The sequence below is a fragment of the Panthera leo genome, chromosome E3 (assembly GCF_018350215.1).
Source record: "Panthera leo isolate Ple1 chromosome E3, P.leo_Ple1_pat1.1, whole genome shotgun sequence".
Classification (NCBI taxonomy): Eukaryota; Metazoa; Chordata; class Mammalia; order Carnivora; family Felidae; genus Panthera; species Panthera leo.
In genome coordinates, this window is record NC_056694.1 from 14782686 (window position 1) to 14797013 (window position 14328).

General features: G+C 49.3%; 1 long non-coding RNA gene across 3 annotated transcripts; it reads left to right on the forward strand.

The window, feature by feature from the left end:
• Positions 1 to 1402: 1402 nt before the first annotated feature.
• LOC122209442 lies at positions 1403 to 13980 on the forward strand. Of its 3 annotated transcripts, none has more exons than XR_006197603.1 (3): positions 1403 to 1588; positions 2457 to 2574; positions 13343 to 13980. It is a non-coding gene; the product is annotated as an uncharacterized LOC122209442 (long non-coding RNA). The 3 variants fall into 3 exon arrangements; XR_006197602.1 differs by lacking the exon at positions 13343 to 13980 and adding an exon at positions 4748 to 5536; XR_006197604.1 differs by lacking the exon at positions 13343 to 13980 and adding an exon at positions 4397 to 4521.
• Positions 13981 to 14328: the final 348 nt, after the last annotated feature.

Genomic DNA, 14328 nt, shown 5'->3' on the forward strand with positions numbered 1-14328 from the left:
GCGCCTAGGTGGCTCAGTCAGTTAAGTGTCTGACTTCGGTTCAGGTCATGATCTTGTGGTTTGTGAGTTCGAGCCCCACATCGGGCTCTGTGTTGACAGCTCAGAGCCTGGAGCCTGCTTTGGATTCTGTCTCTGTCTCTCTCTCTCTGCCCCTCCCCTGCTTACACTCTGTCTCTCTCTCTGCCCCTCCCCTGCTTACACTGTCTCTCTCTCTCTCTCTCTCTCTTTCAAAAAAAATAAATAAATAAACATTTAAAAAAAAAAAAAGCCATGGACTAGACGAGTGGCTTCTACAAACTGGACTCTCCAGCTGGGGCTGACAAGGGGAAAATTATCCCAGGTCCAAGATAAAGTGAAGACAAAACAAAGAAACTAAAGTTTCTTTACAAACCCTGTTGGCTCACAGATTCTGGGCCCGCAAAGGACTTTATGGAGTCACAAAGTAGAACAGAAAAAAGCAAAAGGGACCATAGAAAAACATCTTCTAACGGGAAGTAAAGGTAGCATCAGCTGGAAGACGTGGAGGAAAGGCTTCTTGTATATATATGTGTCTCTGTATACATCATGACAAGACACAGAAGAGATTTTCACAAACTGTGTCCACGTTGTTCTCAATAAGACAAAGAGTTGAGAGAGAATAAACAAATAAGGCCCCAGGAAGGCAAGAAGTCAGAGGCATGAGGAAAGCACATCCTAAGACTACTGCAGCAACAAAAAAGGGGGATGGTCCGATTATACCCTAATAGCTGAAGCTGGCGGCAACCCAAATACCCATTGAGAACAGAACAGATAAATAATTGTGGTATATTTATAGATGACGGGATACTATAGATTAGTGAAAATGAATCAACTTCAGCTATCCTCAAAAACATGGCTGAGTCTCGCAAATATGTTGAGGAAAAGAGGCTGGGAACAAAAGAACAGACATGGCATTGGCCCCACTGAGATGAAGGGAAATGCAAACACTATGAAACGCTGAGAGGAAATAGGCTGGTGGTCGTCTTTGAGGAAGAGGCATTGGAAAGGTCCTCGGGGATACTTTCAGGTGCTAACAATACTACATTCCTTAGCCTCAGTAGTTGTTGAATGAATGTTCACGTTCAATAATAACTGAATTGTGCATTAATACTTCCCTGTATTCTATTTTAACAAAGTTGGGGGTTTTTTTGTTTTTTGTTTTTGTTTTTTGTTTTTTAAAGGAAGGAGGCAGGAACCTGGGTGGCTCAGTCAGTTGAGCATTTGATTCTTGATTTTTGGCCCAGGTCATGGCCCCAGGGTCGTGGGATCGAGCCCCAGGTTGGGCCCCATGCTGGACGTGGAGCCTGCTTGAGATTCTCTCTCTCCCTCTCCCTCTGCCCCTCTCCTCCACTCACGCACCCTCTTTCTCTCTCTCTCTAAAAGAAAAAGAAAAAGAAAAAGGAAGGAGGACCACTGAAGTAAAATTAAGCTTCAAGGAAACTGAAACTTCCAGAAAACTGAAGATATGCTCTAAAGGCAGTAATAAAAAAATTTTCTTAATGACTATAGACAAGTAAGTCAATGATGTAGAAGACAAACTCGAGAAGGAATGCAGACTACATAAAATGATGTGAGTAGAGATGTATGATGTGGAAAACAAAGAATGAAAATGTAGCATTAGAACGAAAGGCACAAAATACCCGCACTCAGACGTTTCACAGTGGCCAGATTACACCCTAACAGCCCCAAATGGGAAACCCAAATATCCATCCTGAATGAAATGGATACAGAAATTGAAGTATACTGACATACAATGGATACTCACGCCATGTATGAATGAAAACGTATGAACTCAGACAGAGGTAAATTTAAAGATTAAGACGGCAGCATCGTAAGATTAGTCAGTCAATAGGATTAAGAAAATGGTTTCCACAAAATTAGAATTGGTAAACCTAATAAACTTTTACATGATACACTCTGAAAGTGCAAGGTATCGCTAATAGGGGCACCTGGGTGGCTTCGTTGGTTAAGCGTCAGGTTCCCGATCCCGGCTCAGGTCACGATCTTGCAGTTCATGAAATCGAGCCCCGTGTGGGGCTCTGAACTGACAGCACAGAGCCCGCTTGGAATTCTCTCTCTCCATCTCTGTACCTCTCCAGCTCGTGCTCTCTCTCTCTCACTCTCTTTCTTCCTCCCTCTCGGCCCCTGCCCCGCTCATGTGTGTGCGCTCTCTCTCTCTCTCTCTCAAAATAAATAAATAAATATTTTTTTAGAAAGATACTGCTAATAAATTTTGTATGCACATAAATTCCCCGGGTAGACTGCAAATTCCTTGGGAACAGGTAACGAATATTATACTTATTTCATTTCCTCCTCTACCCAGAAAGCATTCGGGTAAACATTCCTATCGTGAATGAATAAATAAGAACGGACAAATGAATTAAATAGGAATGAATGAATGTCTCCACCAATTCATCACTGCTGCGTTTGTTTGTTAGGTGATTTCCAGCTCCAGTCTGGCCAACTGCATGCAGGTTTGCATGACTCCCTCTCTTTGTTTAAAGAAAAGAAACAGAAACTCTCCAGAGTGTATGTCAGCTGGAGATAACCTGCATGGTGAGTGGCTCTTTTCACACCTCTTCTCAGAAGGTAACCACTCACCGACCGGGTGAGTTTGTCCCTTCCACTGAAGGAAAGGGACATTCTATCCCGGGTGATAAACAGTAGCCGGGTGGGGGAACCTGTCCCCTCGGCGATTCGTAAGCGGGGGATTGCAGCCGCCACGGGGTAAGGAAGGGGGCACAGTGAGGGAAGGTGGTGCCCAACTAATGGACCACAAAGGAAGCTTTGATTCCCCTCAGTGTCCAAACATCAACTCCCTGTGCAATGCCATGTTTCCTCTGAGGATAAATGAGTGGCCCAGAGCAACAGGAAACAGGTCTTTAGGGCTCAGAGAACAGCAAACAGACAAAGCCTCGGAAAGGTGTCTTCCCAGAGAACCAACCTGCGCTTGGTTTTCAGACCCTGCCTGCTGGCTCTACCCTCAGTGCACATCTGCACAGCCCTGCCCGGAGCCCCAAGATGCTCGTAATAAAGCGTGAGCAGTCATAACTCAGGGTTCACCTTGGCCAAAAGTAAATAAGTAAAAGGAATCTTCCATCAGAAAATAAATGGCCCTTCTCCAAGCTGAGAGCTGGATTACCCTCCTGAAGGACAACAGAGTGTCTTCAGCAGCTGGCCTCAGGCCTCAGGCTATAAAGTCTGGCTGGACTTCATTAGGGTCCCCGCGGGGCCCCCACTGCTAAGCCTGCCCATGTAGGCTTGAGGGCTGTTAGAATCTCTCCCTGCTATTCGTGCCTACTGAGAAGGCACCTTTCGGCCCTGCTCGGCTGCCTGGGGCTGAGTGAAACACACTCCTCAGCTAGGCCACTTGCCCAGGTACACGGAGAGCGGTTCCACTGGCCACCCCGGGGATGGGGGGGCGTGGGGGGGGGACGGCAAAATCCAGCCCGCAGTCCTCTTGAAAAGCTGTGTGCCCTGGCAGTGGCCCAGATTTAACAGAGAAAAAAGCCGATGCTCTAAGGAGAAATCATCTCTTGATTATTCAGAGCAACGCTGGGAGGGAAGGGAAAAGGCAAGGGAAAGCCGGGATCTGTGAGAGCCACAGGTGATTTCCAAACTCCCTTTGGTTAGTCATCTCGACCTCTTTAAGAGTCACCTTTAAACACAGGGACTTTCTGCCCGGATCTCATGGCCTCTACTCACGGAGCCTTCCAGCCCCTCCTGCTGATGACTGAGCCCAGGGACCTACTCAAGTAAACACAAATGCAAACACACTCCCAAAGCAATGCACCACTTCCCTAAGCGGACTCCCCGGGGGTCCGGGGAAGCCTGGGTCCCGCTCAACATACTAGCTGAGCTTTGGCCTTCTCTATGGTCACCTGGCTTTGGAGGCAGTCAGGCCTCTACTGCCTGCTTCTGCGTCCGAATGTCCTCTGGCCAACTGAAGCCGAGGAGATCCCCCGAGGGTCCTGCTCTCCTCTCCTGCCACCAGCCTCTGTCCAGACGGGGGCGAGCCTGGCTCTGCTTCCTGTCACTCCGGCTTCCTGTCACATGCCCCCACCGGGAACCCTACCCACCAGCCTCTGCTGCCTTACGGTTTACTTATATAAATAAGCCAGTCTTTTAGATGAGCAAGCAATCAAAATGGACAAGAGCAGGAAAGGCTATCAGATGGCCCTGTCCCTCCGCCTTCCTCCACTCCTGCCCAGTCTGCAGCAAGCTGGGCTTCGCTGGCCCAGAGCTGGATTTCCCCGCCTTCCTCTTGCGAGTAACGGCCGTGAGGCGCCCCTCTTGCACGGAGACGGCACGCTGGTCAGACCATGTCACTTAAAAGCAAATAGGTGGGCCATCGGGGGTAACTCTGACTTCTCTTTAGAAAGCAAATTTCAACTCCATGCTTTAAAATGGTGTTCACAAGGAACACGGCATCCCAAAACGTCGGGGAGAGTGGATTCTGGCTCGGCCTCTGCAGATGTAGCACCTAGCTGAACATCTGGCTGATTCCACCTCATTTTCGATTCTCGAAGAAATAAAGTCCTTCTTCCTCTTTGTAATTTTGCTGTTTAATCAGGGGGTTACCAATGAGGAGACGACAGGGCACGGTCCCAGGATGAATTTAGTCATGGTGTTCCCATCCCTATCCCTGCCCTGAACACCCAGGACTACACTGTGTAACAAAGGAACAGAGGCAATTAAAATAATTGCTGTCCATTCCCACCACGTCTAGGCTTCCAGAGGATTCTGATCTGGGCAGGATTCAAAGCACCATGGCCCCAAGTCAAGAGACAGCCATTAGCAGGGCTTAAAACCTCCCCTACAGCTGGGCCCTGCGTAAATGACAATATGGAAACAGGACGACGCCACTGGTGATAAAGATTCCGTAAACTGGAAAATGTATTTTGGGAGCTGAAGGCTGTCCCCCCAGTCCGTGTACAAAGAAACCAAATAACGAGGTCTGTCCCGCACAAAGAAGTCATTTATGCAGAATTTCTCTCTGAGCCCGTTCCCGTCCGCACCACCGTTAGCCTTGGCCACAACTGGTGGCCGGAGTCTGGCGCTTTCACCGTAGACGCACAATTGCCTCAGATGCCTCCCGTGGGTGGCTGACCTCCCAGACAGGGCGGGCTCCTTACCGTCCAGCTCCTCCACGGAGATATTAGCAAGCTGCTCGCTGTCGCTGCCCGCGGACAGAGATCGGTTGAGGTAATTCCCCTTGTACAACAAGCCAGCGGTCACATGGTGGAAAGGCATCTTCTCCCTGTTCACAGAGAAGCGGGAGTGGGGAGAGAAAGAGGTCACCGTCCATTCCTTCTTTCCTTCCTGAAAGGACCACCTTGGTTTTCAGATGGCCGGTTGTCACTTTTAAAAGAACCATCACATTTCTAGAGGGAAAGTCGGAAAAATCCCAGGGTCCCCGTGGCCTGAACAACTGTCCCGATTTACTCGTGAGTTGGAACCATGTGGTCCTTGCACGCCGTGGGACATCATGTCATCATCACATCCTCGTCCTCTCCAGGCAAAGAAGAAGCCTCCCTGCTCCTTCACTTGGCCCGATAAACTTTTTTGGTGCTCCTTAAGGAACGCACATCTCAGAAATGCTGGGCTCCCCGGGGACTGGGCGTCTCGGCTGTGACCGTGTGGAGATCCAAGGGTTTGACTTCTCCCAGGTAAAGCAGATGAGCCACTCACACAGCACCCGAATCGGGTGGGAAACGGCAGGCCCTAAGTAAATACAGACAACCTTCCGCACCTGGGAGAAGCGGCCCCCGTGCCAGGCTTGGGTGCAGACACCTGCTGGTCAAAGCCGCTCATGAGCGCAGCCCTCTGGGACGCCACTCACACCACCCGCCCTGCCAGAAAGGTGCGTGGCACTCAGTGTCCCAGAACAAAGCTGCTTCCAGAATCTTACAGGGAATTACTGCATTCCTTAGACCAGCAAAGCTCCTCTGCCCAGAAGACAGCCCTGGGGCTTAAAGAGGTCCCACCAGTGCGACACAGCCTAGGGGAAGAGGGAGGAAAGAGGCAGCGTAGGGAGACAGAGCAAATGCAAAAGAGAAAGACAAGGCAGCTAGAAAGGTGGGCTTCTCCACAGCACAGAGAACACGACTCTCTGTTACGGCGAGGGAGCCGCTGAGCGTGTTGGGACACATGTTGTGCTCCCCTATCTGGAAAGGGGACTAAGAGGACTGATCCCCCTTTGAGTGGAATTAGGGAACAGGTAGGAAGCACGGGGAGTCCATTACAGGCTGTGAGTAAAGAACACCTCTTAACAGAGCTCCGGGAAGGTGAACTGGGCAGCACTGGAATGGGTGATCTCCCCATCCCTGGGGGCATTCAAGCAGAGGTGAGGGCCTCTCTGCCAGGGTTCTGTGGGAGAGAGATAACTCCTGAGCTCTCTCCCCACACATCCCTCACTCTCCAGAGAAGCCACTTGTGAAGTCTTATTTCTTACTACGGTTTGCACCTGTACGATAAGAGGGAGCAGCCCCAAGGGCCCTCCAGGCACTGATGAGGTACAAGCTATGAATTACAGGAAGACCCGCCCCCCCCCCCCCCCCCCCCCCCGTCTCTGAGGATGACGGCTCAGGACATCCAGCCTTGCTGTCCCTCAAACCCACACTCGTGACAAGAACTGCCCTAACCGTGGGAGGTTGGAGCCGGCAGACACCAGGGACACCCGGTGACAAGTGACAAGTCCCGCAGGACCCACACCCCACCCTCTCTCCAGTCCAGAGCACACACCGGCAGGTCCCTGTTTGGGCTGAGAGCCGCTGACTTACAAACTAACCAACGAGACACCTAAAAGCTACGGGGCTTGACCCGGAACACAGAGCCGGTTAGCAGAAGAATCAGTTCTAGAACACAGGCCTTCTGAGTGCTATTTCCACTAAGCAAGCGTCAGCCAAGCACCAGACATTTCCACCGGATGTCAACCTCTCATTTCAAACTCAAGATGTCTAAAAACGAATTAATTATCTTCCTGTAAAATAGGCCACACTTCCTGATTTCTCGATTTCTCTCAAAGGTACTTTTCACTCATCGTAACAGCCGGGACATCTCTCACAAATGTTCTGGGTCCCCCAAAAGTAAAACAGACACACGGCTGAGGCAAGAGCCAGCCATCAGGCTCCAAAACCACACTCACCCCTCCCCGGCTAACAAAACCTGCATCCGCCAGCCAATGACGAACGGCAGGATGCTAGTTACAAAGCACGGCTACGCTGGTCAATTACAAGGGGAACATTCTCAGCTAATTAGAAGTCAGACTTACGCCTCGCAGCTGAATCCTCACACATAAAAAACAAGAGTCTTTTGTGGCGCCTGGGTGGCTCAGTCGGTTGAGCGTCCCACTTTGGCTCAGGTCATCATCTCGCAGCGCGTGGGTTTGAGCCCCACGTCGGGCTCTGTGCTGACAGCTCAGAGCCCGGAACCTGCTTCGGATTCTGTGTCTCCCTCTCTTTCTGCCCCTCGCCTCCACCTCTCTCTCAAAAATAAACATCAAAAGAAGTTCAATACAAGAAGCTTTCTCTTGGACAAACACTTCAATTACCATCTCCTCTTTTCACCGAGCGAAGATTTTCAGACCAAACACAGTGAAAAGTGAGAATCAGGTGTCTGAATTAGGAGCACCCTCCCTTTTGCCAGGGCCGATCCTAATTTGGGGACAGGGCCATGGGCTGTGCTTAGTTCCCAACACTGGCTTCAGCTTCCCTCCCAGCACTGGCCGCAGGACCCAGTCGGCTTTATCAGCGGTTATCTTAATTTCTAAGTCATACAAACAAGGGAAGACACTAATTTCACCACCAGGGGAGAGTCTCCCCCCCCCCCCCACCGGCCGCTGAGCTCAGCACATGTGCAGAAAACATCCCCTTCTCCTTTCACCGCCCATCATTCTAGGTTGTCCGCATTTTATAAACATCTGCCCATTATGAGCCTGTCTGTCTGAGGCTCTGGGGGCACCACGCAAATGCCTCCAGCCACAGTGACAAGGTTATACTCGGTCGGATGTAATCCAAGCCCCTCCCCAGGTTCAGTCACAGAATATATGTGGAGCACTTTGCAGAGAAAACTGGCCACCAGTGAGTCCCATTTGACAGACCAACATGATTTGCTTCTGGAAAAAGCAGCTTGCAAAAGTAGGCTCACAATCAGGGCGCCCAGCCTGCGCCCCCAACCGCTCCACGTAGAGTGGGGAAAGGAAACACGTAAGTGGACCCTGCGCGTGGACAAATGGAGTCGTGTTCAAGAAAGGGAGGAATAAATACAACCCCAAGGAAGCTAAAAACAGCCGCTGCAATTAAAACCAAATTTCACTCCACGCCACCTGGGGAAACCCAAGCTTTCAGATGGTCTCTTTGGCCAAGGAAGGGAAATACACACAAGTTCATCAGCAGAGACAAACACGATCCTGCACCGGAACTTAAAGATGGATCCTTCTTTCCAAGAAATATTTTTTCAGTGGCGATTTTATTCATCGAGAGATATTAATTTGACGGTATGTCATATGCACAATTTTTTTTTTTTTTGTATTTTCTGTAAGGCAGTGCAGTTTCATGGTAAGGAGTCAGAACTTGCTGGTCAAATCCATGGTTGGGACTGAAATTCTAGCTCTTACCCTTATGGGCCACGGAGGTAAGCTGCTAACCTCTGTTAGCAGCACTCTCCTCCTATGCAAAAATGGGGTTTTGATATACACCGAACAGTATTTTTGTAAATGTGAAAAAAGATAAATTCCAGAAAGCACTGGGTTTAATACTAGACATACTCCCAACAATACCAGTGATTATCTGCTGAAGATTGTATGAAGCAGGACGCAGGGCAAAGAGACCACGGATTCAGTAGGTTGAAAATAAAACATGCTGGGTTATTAAGAGGGGATCAGTAAGGACCCGGCAGAGGGCGAGCTTCAGAGAGAAGTTGAATGGCAATGTGCACCCGGGTGCTGAGGGATCTGGTGTGTGAACAGCAGAGCACGGGGCGGGGGGCAGGGGGTGGGGGGTGTCCCAATGCCACGTGCTCTCAGCAAGCAGCCAACTGTATCAGGAGCGAAGAGCTATTCGAACGGAAAGCACCAGAACTGAAGATGAGTCTGCTTCCTGGGCACCGGGGAGGCTGGCTTCATTGTCACCTCGAGGGCAAGGTATCAGGAGGCTAAAAGGGGGTGGGTATAGGGGGAAGGGTGAAACAGGTGAAAGGGAGCAAAGGCACACTTATCTTGACGAGCACTGAGTAATGTGTAGAATTGTTGAATCACTATGTTGCAAACCTGAAACTAACATAACACTATGTGTTCACTATACTAGAAATAAGATTAAAAATAAGGAAGGAAGGAAGGAAGGAAGGAAGGAAGGAAGGAAGGAAGGAAAGAAGGAAGGAAGGGGAGAGAGAGAGAGAGAAAAGAGGAATGAAGAGAGGGTGGAAGGAAGGGAGAGAGGAAGGAAGGGTAGAAGGAAGGGAGGGAGGGAGGGAGGAAGGAAGGAGGGAGAGAGAGAGAGAAAGAGAGGAATGAAGAGAGGGTGGAAGGGCGGGAGGGAGGAAGGAAGGAAGGTGGAAGGAAGGAAGGGAGGGATGGAGGGAGAAAGGAAGGAAGGTAGGAAGGAGGGAGAGAGAAAGAGGAATGAAGAGAGGGTAGAAGGAAGGGAGGGAGGGAGGAAGGAAGGAAGTGAAGAAGGAAGGAAGGAAGGGGGGAGAGAGAGAGAGAAAGAGAGGAATGAAGAGACGGTGGAAGGAAGGAGGAAGAGAGGAAGGAAGGGTAGAAGGAAGGGAGAGGGAGGAAGGAAGGAAGGAGGGAGAGAGAGAGGAATGAAGAGAGGATGAAAGGAAGGAGGAAGAGAGGAAGGAAGGGTAGAAGGGAGAGGAAGGAAGGAAGGAAGGAAGGAAGGAAGGAAGGAAGGAAGGAAGAGGGAGGGAGGGAGAGAGAGGAATGAAGAGAGAGTAGAAGGAAGGTAGGGAGGGAAGAAGGAAGGAAGGTGGAAGGAAGGAGGGAGAGAGGAAGGAAGGGTAGAAGGGAGGGAGGGAGGAAAGAAGTTAGGAGAGAGAGAGAGAGAGAAAGGAATGAAGAGACGGTGGAAGGAAGGGAGGGAGGCAGGAAGGAAGGAAGGGAGGGAGGGAGGAAGGAAGGGGGGAGAGAGAGAGAAAGAGGAATGAAGAGAGGGTGGGAGGAAGGAGGGAGACAGGAAGGAAGGGTAGAAGGAAGGGAGAGGGAGGAAGGAAGGAAGGTAGGAAGGAAGGAGGGAGAGAGAGAGAGAAAGAGAGGAATGAAGAGAGGGTGGAAGGAAGGGAGGGAGGGAGGAAGGAAGGTGGACGGAAGGAGGGAGACAGGGAGAGAGGAAGGAAGGAGCGGCTTCTGTTTTTAGGGGCAAGGAACTGGCATGTTTCCTGGCAGAGTAATAAGCAGAAGAGACCCACTCACATCGACTTGAGATGATGCCCGTCGAGGATGGTTAATTTTATGTGCCAACTTGACTGAACATTATTCTGGGTGTGTAAGAGTGTTTCTGAATGAAATGAAGTTTCAGTCAGTAGGCTCGGGGGGGGAGGGGTGGGAGTGGGAATTGCCCTCCCCAAGGTGGGGGGGGGGGGGCACATCCAACCTGCCAGAGGCCTGAAGAGAACAAAAAAGCAGAGGGAGGGAGAATGCGTTCTCTCTGCCTAACTGCTAAGCTGGGACACCATCTTCTCCCCCCTTCAGACTCCGACCCAGACTGGCGTTTACACCATTGGCTCTCCTGGGTCCCCAGCTTGCCAACCGCCTTTCATGGAGCCTCTCGGCCTCCATCACCGGGTGCGCCAATTCTTATAATAAATCTCGCTAGGCATCCCTACTGGTTACGTTTCTCTGGAGAACCCAGACTAATACACCTTCCAAGTTTTTGTCTACCGTCCCAAAGACTCAGGCACGCTGCTGCGGGCTGATATTATTATTCGGGACAAATACTGCACCAAAATGTAATTCTGCAGGGCTCCTCAAAGTGTGGTCTGTGGACCACTGCCAGTCGAACACGGCTTACTGCTGGTCCGCACCGAGATAAGGACAGGAATTGAAAGACAGCATAGAAATTTTTACAGCAATTTATAGCATTGTCCCCACATCTGAGCAGGGGACCAGTTGACTTCATGTTCGAACTAATCCTTCCCCACGAACAGTTTGAGAAGCACTGCTCTTTATTTAGGTCGTATAGGTTCTGGTAATGGACCTCAGAGATGGGGAGGGGGGGAAGAAATCTAGAGAAAGGCATTTTACCTTGTCTCTGAAACTTTTTCAAAGGATTTAAGAATTTTTAAAGTCTTCGACGGACTCTGGAAAGGAGGGACAAGACCTCAGCTGGAGCTTGCGCTCTCCGCGGGCGCCTGGGATGAGCACGGAATCGACTGCGGACTTCCCAGAGCGGCCTGTGCGGCCAGGAGACATGCCCTTGCAGATCTTGAAGAGGGAACACGATTGTTTTAGAAGCGCTTAGTCAAATGCCCAACATACAAGGGGCATACAAGGGGCTACCCAAACTCTCTCCTATTTCAGGGGCTCGGGAATGGCCAACCATGACATCAGGCTATCTCCCTTCCAGACTCTGTGGGGATTGCTTTTTAAAAGCAACCTGGGTCGGGGCGCCTGGGTGGCTCAGTCGGTTAAGCGTCCGACTTCAGCTCAGGTCATGACCTCACAGTCTGTGAGTTCGAGCCCCGCGTCGGGCTCCGCGCTGACGGCTCGGAGCCTGGAGCCTGCTTCCGATTCTGTGTCTCCCGCTCTCTCCGCCCCTCCCCTGCTCACACGCTGTCTCTCTCTCTCAAAAATAAATAAACATTAAAAAAAATTTTTTTTAAGCAACCTGGGTCAAATCCCCGCTGTCCTCGGCACCCCTGGGAAGCAGCAACCCCCTTACCTCCGGCTACTCAAGGATCACACCTCCCGGTAGGCCACGTGGCTAGAAATGGGAGGGTTGGGGGCACAGGCCCTGCACGTGGAGATGTGAAATTTGCTGCAGGCACAGGTGTCCGTGAGAAGGACCCTAGGAGCAAAGACCTAGGTGGATTATGGCTTTTCACGTCTTACTTTTGATTTAGGAAGAAATGCAGAAGATCTGAAACACCCCAGAAATGTACGTCTTCTCCTCACAGCCCAGGAGTTCAGTAACGGGGAGACGAGAAGATCCGATCTTCCTCCAGCAAAGATGTGCCACGTGAATGCCAGCCAGACGCCGGGCATTTGACTAAGCACTTAGAAAACAATTGTGTTCCCTTGTGAAGATCTGCAGGGGCATGCCAATTGGCAAACAGAGTTGGGATCGAGCTCAAATCAGACAGGAATGAGTAAGCAGAAAACACCAACGTGGGGGTCTGCATGAGAAAAGTCTGCATCATTACAGGAGGAAGCACTTTTAAGAAGATGTAAAGCAAAGAACATACTGTCAACAGTGATATGATCCAAGAAAGAGGACAATTTTACGGTTTCTGGTTATGTCCTTACAAACAAGAAAGGGAGCAGGGTGCCTATGAAATGAGAATGCAAATTCATAAGAAAATATCCGAGTAGGTGAGGCGATATCAGGTCAAAAAGCAGAAAACAATACACTGAGAGGCAAGCTGGTCTGGAGAAGGGGCAGGCCTCGCAAAGCAAAGAACCCAAAATAGTAGCAGAATGAAAATCTCCATTAATGGCAATAAAGAGTATTTCAGGCAAATAGAAAATCGAGCAAATAACATCATGTGTGCACGGACCCACCACTCAGGTTGAATAGAGGCTGATATTTTACCTTACTTGGCATAGATTTTTTTTTTGACAGTAATAATAAGATTATGTTGATGCCCTGCCCACCTCTCCCATTCCTCCACCTCCTCCCCTCCACTGTGAAATGCATCCTTCCCATCCATGTTTTAAATTCCCCTACATTTGCTAGTAACTGTATAGAATATATTATAGTATTGCTGTATATATCTTTACATTTACATAAATAATATCACACCACACATATGCTTTTACAACGTGCCCATTTCACTCTACATTAAATTTTAGGGATTTGTCCAAATCCATGTATATACACCTAATTTATTTTTAACTGCTCCATAGTTTTCCACTGTATAAATATGTTGCAATTTGTTTATTCACTAGGTAACTGACGTCAAAGTATGCTACGGGGAATATCCTCGTGTGTGTCTCTTTGTATATATCTGCCAACATTTCTTCCGCCCAGAGACCTACATAAAATATCACACAGGCTTTACCAAACTGCTCTCCAAAGTGGTTGGAGTTAGTTTTCTATTGCGAACGTAACAAATTGCCCTTGAAGTGAGTGACTTAGAACAACAAATATTTATCGTCTCACAGGTTCTGTGGTTCAGGAATCAAAAGTTGCCTCGCTGGGTCGTCCTGGCTCAGTAGATCTCATGAGTCGTCTGCAGTCAAGACATTGACCAGGGCAACCACCCTCAGAAGGCGTGACTGGATCTGGAATTCCAGATGGCGTACTCATACAGCTATTCACAAAAGGTCTCACTTCCTTGCGGGCACCACCGTAGGGCTGCTCAAGTGTTCGTATGAAATGGCAGCTGGCTTCCCCCAGAGACGTGATCCAAGAGACAGAAGGGAGCTTTTATGACTTGGTCTTAGAAATCACATGCCGTCGCTTTCACTCTATTCAATGCATTAGAAGCAAGTGGCTGCCTAAGTATAGCCCACACTGTGGAGAGAGGACTCCTTTGAAAGATGGGTGGTTAGTCTAAGAGCGTGTTTATTTGCCCCACAGCCTTGCCAACATTTGGTATTAGCAGACTGTTAGACATTTTTCTTAACTGAATGTCCCTGATTGCTAGTTTAGGCATCTTCTTCCGTGACTTTTGGCCATTCTGGGTTCCTCTTCTGTCAACTAGCTTCTCATAGTTATGTATTGGGTTGTTTCTCATCTTTGGATTGCCTTGTTCTTCCGTGTTATTGTCGTCCGATGTTTCAGGTCAACCTTCCTTTCAAGCCCTCCCATTATCCGTCGTCGTCGTTGTTGTTGTTCCGTTTACAACCAGAGCTTTTCTAGACTCTTGCACGAGTTCACCGATTACTCAACTCATTGTCGCTTCTTGTGAGGCACACTTTCCTCTGAGTTCAATTCCCTTTTATTTATTTATTTATTTATTTATTTATTTATTTATTTTGAGAGAGAGAGCACACAAGAGCATGTGCACGAGCAAGGAAGGGACACAGGGAGAGAGAGACAATCTTAAGCAGACTCCACACCCAGTGTGGAGCCCAACATGGGGCTCCATCTCATGACCCTGAGATCATGACTTGAGCTGGACTAAATCTTAACCGTTACATTATTG